Source organism: Trichosurus vulpecula, chromosome 1, assembly GCF_011100635.1.
Source record: "Trichosurus vulpecula isolate mTriVul1 chromosome 1, mTriVul1.pri, whole genome shotgun sequence".
Classification (NCBI taxonomy): Eukaryota; Metazoa; Chordata; class Mammalia; order Diprotodontia; family Phalangeridae; genus Trichosurus; species Trichosurus vulpecula.
The window spans coordinates 526,553,994-526,559,993 of NC_050573.1; positions in this window are offsets into that span (position 1 = coordinate 526,553,994).

Consider the following 6,000-nt stretch of genomic DNA (forward strand, 5'->3'; position numbering starts at 1 on the left):
AATTGAGGCTATTCACAGTGAACTTCTTCTTTTCCTCATCTCCTATCACTCAGACATCTTCTGCCATTAGCCACTCCTCTACGCCTGTATCACATGATGAAGTACCCTTATGTCTTACCAAGGCTAACTCCTCCACTTCTTCAAGTGAGTCCATCTCCTGTGATAGATGGCCCAATCTCTCATGCCTAATCTTATGCTTATTTTCTTTTTTTTCTTTTTTCTTTTATCTAACATATTTAGTTTTCAGCATTGATTTTCACAAGAGTTTGAATTACAAATTTTCTCCCCATTTCTACCCTCCCCCCCACTCCAAGATGGTTTATATTCTGGTTGCCCTGTTACCCAGTCAGCCCTCCCTTCTGTCATCCCACTCCCCTCCCATCCCTTTTCCCTTCCTTTCTTGTAGGGCAAGATAAATTTCTATGCCCCATTGCCTGTGTATCTTATTTTCTAGTTGCATGCAAAAAGTTTTTTTTTGTTGGTTTCAAACATCTGTTTTAAAAACTTTGAGTTACAAATTCTCTCCCTTCTTCACTTCCCACCCACCCTCCCAAAGAAGTCAAGCAAATCAACATAGGCCACATGCATATCATTATGTATAACCCTTTCACAATACTCATGTTGTGAAAGACTCACTATATTTTGCTCCTTCTTAACCTATCCCCCTTTATTGAATTTTCTCCCTTGACCCTGTCCCCTTTCCAAACTGTTTGTTTTTGATTACCTCCACCCCCATCTTCCCTCCCTTCTGTCATCCCACCGTTTTTAACTTCTCCTTCCTCATTTTCCCCTGTGGGGTAAGTCACCCAGTTGAGTATGTCTGGTATTCCCTCCTCAGGTCAAATCTGATGAGAGCAAGATTCACTCATTCCTCCTCACCTGCCCCCTCTTCCCTTCCTACAGAACTGCTTTTTCTTGCCACTTTTAGGCAAGATAATTTACCCCATTCTATCTCTCCCTATCTCCCTCTCTCAATATATTCCTCTCTCATCCTTTAATTTGATTTTATTTTTTTAGATATCTTCCCTTCATCTTCAACTCACCCTGTGCCCTCTTTCTCTCTCTCTCTCTCCATATATACATACATGCACACTCACATATACATATATGCACATAAACATATATATATATATACATATATATATATATATGTATATATCCCTTTCAGCTATCTTAATACTGAGGTCTCATGAATCATACACATCATCTTTTCATGTTGGAATGTAAACCGAACAGTTCAACTTTAGTAAGTCCATTTCAATTTCTTTTTCTTGATTACCTTTTCATGCTTCTCTTGATTCTTGTGTTTGAAAGTCAAATTTTCTATTCAGCTCTGGTCTTTTCACTGAGAAAGCTTGAAAGTCCTCCATTTTATTGAAAATCCATATTTTGCCTTGGAGCATGATACTCAGTTTTGCTGGGTAGGTGATTCTTGGTTTTAATCCTAGCTCCTTTGACCTCTGGAATATCGTATTCCAAGCCCTTCGATCTCTTAATGTAGAAGCTGCTAGATCTTGGGTTATTCTGATTGGGTTTCCACAATACTCAAATTGTTTCTTTCTGGCTGCTTGCAATATTTTCTCCTTGATCTGGGAGCTCTGGAATTTGGCGACAATATTCCTGGGAGATTTCTTTTTGGGATCTATTTGAGGAGGCGATTGGTGGATTCTTTCAATTTCTATTTTGCCTGTGGCTCTAGACTATCAGGGCAGTTCTCCTTGATAATTTTTTGAAAGATGATATGTAGGCTCTATTTTTGATCGTGGCTTTCAGGTAGTCCAATAATTTTAAAATTGTCTCTCCTGGATCTATTTTCCAGGTCAGTGGTTTTTCCAATGAGATATTTCACATTGTCTTCCATTTTTTCATTCCTTTGGTTATATTTTATAATATCTTGATTTCTCATAACGTGACTAGCTTCCACTTGCTCCAATCTAATTTTTAAGGTAGTATTTTCTTTAGTGGTCTTTTGGATCTCCTTTTCCATTTGGTTAATTCTGCCTTTCAAGGCATTCTTCTCCTCATTGGCTTTTTGGAGCTCTTTTGCCATTTGAGTTAGTCTACTTTTAAAGGTGTTGTTTTCTTCAGTGTATTTTTCAGCATTTTTTGGGGTCTCCTTTAGCAAGTCATTGACTTGTTTTTCATGGTTTTCTTGCATCCTTCTCATTTCTCTTCCCAATTTTTCCTCTACTTGTCTAACTTGCTTTTCTAAATCCTTTTTGAGTTTTTTCATGGCCTAAGACCAGTTCATGTTTTTCTTGGAGGCTTTTGATGCAGGCTCTTTGACTTTGTTGATTTCTTCTGGCTGTATGTTTTGGTCTTCTTTGTCTCTAAAGAAAGATTCCAAAGTCTGAGACTGAATCTCAGTGCATTTTTGCTGCCTGGCCATGTTCCCAGCCAGCTTACTTGACTCTTGAGTTTTTTGTTGGGGTATGACTGCTTGTCGAATGAAGTGTACTTTGTTCCAAGCTTGAGGGGATGTGCCATTGATTTTAGAGTTATTTCTGTACAGCCAGCTCTGCCACACCAGCACTCCTCCTTCCCCAAAAACTGCAAACCCGGACCTGATGCAAATCTTAAGCAGGCTCTGCACTCCTGCTTTGATCTTCCACTTAATTCCTTCCACCAGGTGGGCCTGGGGCCAGAAGTAACTGCAGCTGTAGTTCTGTAGCCCCACCACCGCTGCTGTCCCCGGTGCTGTGGCTGAACTTCGAAGAGCTCTTTTCACTCTGTCTCCTGCAGCTTTTCCCACCAACTTTCTCTGTTGTCTTTGGTGTTTGTGGGTTGAGAAGTCTGGTGACTGCCACAGCTCACTGATTCACGGCGCTCGGGTCTGTTCTGCCTGGCTCCTGGTCTGGTTGGTCCTGCCACCACCCAAGCTGGGCTCTGCTCCCCTCTGCTCCGTGTGTGACAGTCCTCATCCAGCGACCATCCAGCCTGTCCTGGGTTGGATCCCTGCTTCCCTCTGCTACTTCGTGAGTTCTGCAGTTCTAGAATTTGTTCAGAGACATTTTTATAGGTTTTTAGAGGGACCTGGCAGTGAGCTCACACAAGTCCCTGCGTTCCAGCTGCCATCTTGGCTCCACCACCGAACAAAATAATTCTTAATTATTGTTTTATTTTCCTCGTCATTGGAGGAGAAATCACCCTTTTCATTTTTCATACTGGTAATTGGGTTCTCTTCTTTCTTTTTTTAAATCAAATTGACCAAACAGTTTTTTTTCTTTTTAATGCTTTTTATTTTATGTTTTTTATATTCTTTTTTTTAATTTAAATTTATTTATTTAACATATTTGGTTTTCAGCATTGATTTTCACAACAGTTTGAATTACAAATTTTCTCTCCATTTCTACCCTCCCCCCCACTCCAAGATGGCTTATATTCTGGTTGCCCTGTTCCCCAGTCAGCCCTCCCCTCTATCACCCCCTCCCCTCTCATCCCCTTTTCCCTTCCTTTCTTGTAGGGCAAGATAAATTTCTACGCTCCATTGCCTGTGTATCTTATTTTTTAGTTGCATGCAAAAACTTTTTTTGTTTTTGAACATCTGATTTTAAAACTTTCAGTTCCAAATTCTCTCCCCTCTTCCCTTCCCACCAACCCTCCCTAAGAAGTTGAGCAATTCAACCTAGGCCACACATGTATCATTATGTATAACCCTTCAACAGTACTCATGTTGTGAAAGGCTAACTACATTTTGCTCCTTCCCAGTCCATCCCGCTTTATTGAATTTTCTCCCTTGCCCCTGTCCCCTTTCAAAAGTGTTTGTTTTGATTACCTCCACCCGCATCTGTCCTCCCCTCCATCATCCCCCCCATTTTATTTTTTTTTATCTTCCTCCCTCTTCTTTCCTGTGGGGTAAGATACCCAACTGAGTATGTATGGTATTCCCCCTCAGGCCAAATCTGATGAGAGCAAGGTTCACTCCTTCCCCCCTCACCTGCCCTCTCCCCTCCTCCCACAGAACTGCTACCTCTTGCCACCTTTATGCGAGATAATCCACCCCATTCTATCTCTCCCTATCTCCCTCTCTCAGTATGTTGCTCTCTCATCCCTTAATTTCATTTTATTTCTTTTAGATATCTTCCCTTCATCTTCAACTCACCCTGTGTCTGCTCTCTCTCTTTTACATATATATATATATATATATAAACACACACATATATATAAACACATATATATACACATACATACATATACACATAGATATATACATACATACACATTCACTTATATATATACATAAACATATATATATGCATATTCCCTTCAACTACCCTAATACTGAGGTCTCATGAATCATACACATCATCTTTCCATGTAGGAATGTCAACAAAACAGTTCAACTTTAGTAAGTCCCTTGCAATTTCTGTTTCTTGATTACCTTTTCATGCTTCTCTTGATTCTTGTGTTTGAAAGTCAAATTTTCTATTCAGTTCTGGTCTTTTCACTGAGAAAGTTTGAAAGTCCTCTATTTTATTGAAACTCCATATATTTCCTTGGAACATGATACTCAGTTTTGCTGGGTAGGTGATTCTAGGTTTTAATCCTAGCTCCATTGACCTCCGGAATATCGTATTCCAAGCCCTTCGATCTCTTAAAGTAGAAGCTGCCAGATCTTGGGTTATTCTGATTGGGTTTCCACAATACTCAAATTGTTTCTTTCTGGCTGCTTGCAGTATTTTCTCCTTGATCTGGGAGCTCTGGAATTTGGTGACAATGTTCCTAGGAGATTTCTTTTTGGGATCTATTTGAGGAGGCAATCAATGGATTCTTTCAATTTCTATTTTGCCCTGTGGCTCTAGAATATCAGAGCAGTTCTCCTTGATAATTTCTTGAAAGATGATATCTAGGCTCTTTTTTTGATCATGGCTTTCAGGTAGTCCAATAATTTTTAAATTATCTCTCCTGGATCTATTTTCCAGGTCAGTGGTTTTTCCAAGGAGATATTTCACATTGTCTTCCATTTTTTCATTCCTTTGGTTCTATTTTATAATATCCTGATTTCTCATAAAGTCACTAGCTTCCACTTGCTCCAATCTAATTTTTAAAGTAGTATTTTCTTCAGTGGTCTTTTGGACCTCCTTTTCCATTTGGCTAATTCTGCCTTTCAAGGCATTCTTCTCCTCATTGGCTTTTTGGAACTCTTTTGCCATTTGAGTTAATCTATTTTTTAAGGTGCTGTTTTCTTCAGTGTATTTTTCAGTATTTTTTTGGGTCTCCTTTAGCAAGTCATTGACTTGTTTTTCATGGTTTTCTCCCATCCTTCTCATTTCTCTTCCCAATTTTTCCTCTACTTCTCTAACTTGCTTTTCCAACTCCTTTTTGAGTTCTTCTATGGCCTGGGGCCAGTTCATGTTTTTCTTGGAGGCTTTGGTTGTAGGCTCTATGACTTTGTTGTCTTCTTTAGGCTGTATGTTTTGGTCTTCTTTGTCACCAAAGAAAGAATCCAAAGTCTGAGACTGAATCTGGGCGCATTTTCGCTCCCTGGTCATATTCCCAACCAACTAACTTGACCTTTGAGTTTTTTCGTGGGGTATGACTGCTTGTAGAGTAACGAGTTCTATGTTCCACGTTTGGGGGGGAGGTGCCAGCTCTGTCAGACCCACACTACTCCTTCCCCAAGAACCCCCAGTCCAGACTGGGCTTAGATCTTCAGCAGGCTGTTGCACTCCTGCTCTGATCCGCCACTTAATTCCTCCCATCAGGTGGGCCTGGAGCCGGAAGTAACAACAGCTTTAGCTGCCCCACCTCTGCTGTCCCCAGGGCTGGAAGCTGAACCGCGAACTCTTTCCACTCCCGCAGCTTTTCCCACCAACCTTCTCCGCAGTCTTTGGTGTTTGTGGGTCGAGGGGTCTGGTAACTGCCGCAGCTCACATATTCAGGGCACTAGGGCCCCCTCCGCCCAGCTTCTGGTCTGGATGGTCCACGCCGCTCCAGCTGGGCTCTGCTGCACTCTGTTCCCAGCTCCATGTGGAATAGACCTCACCCAGAGACCATCCA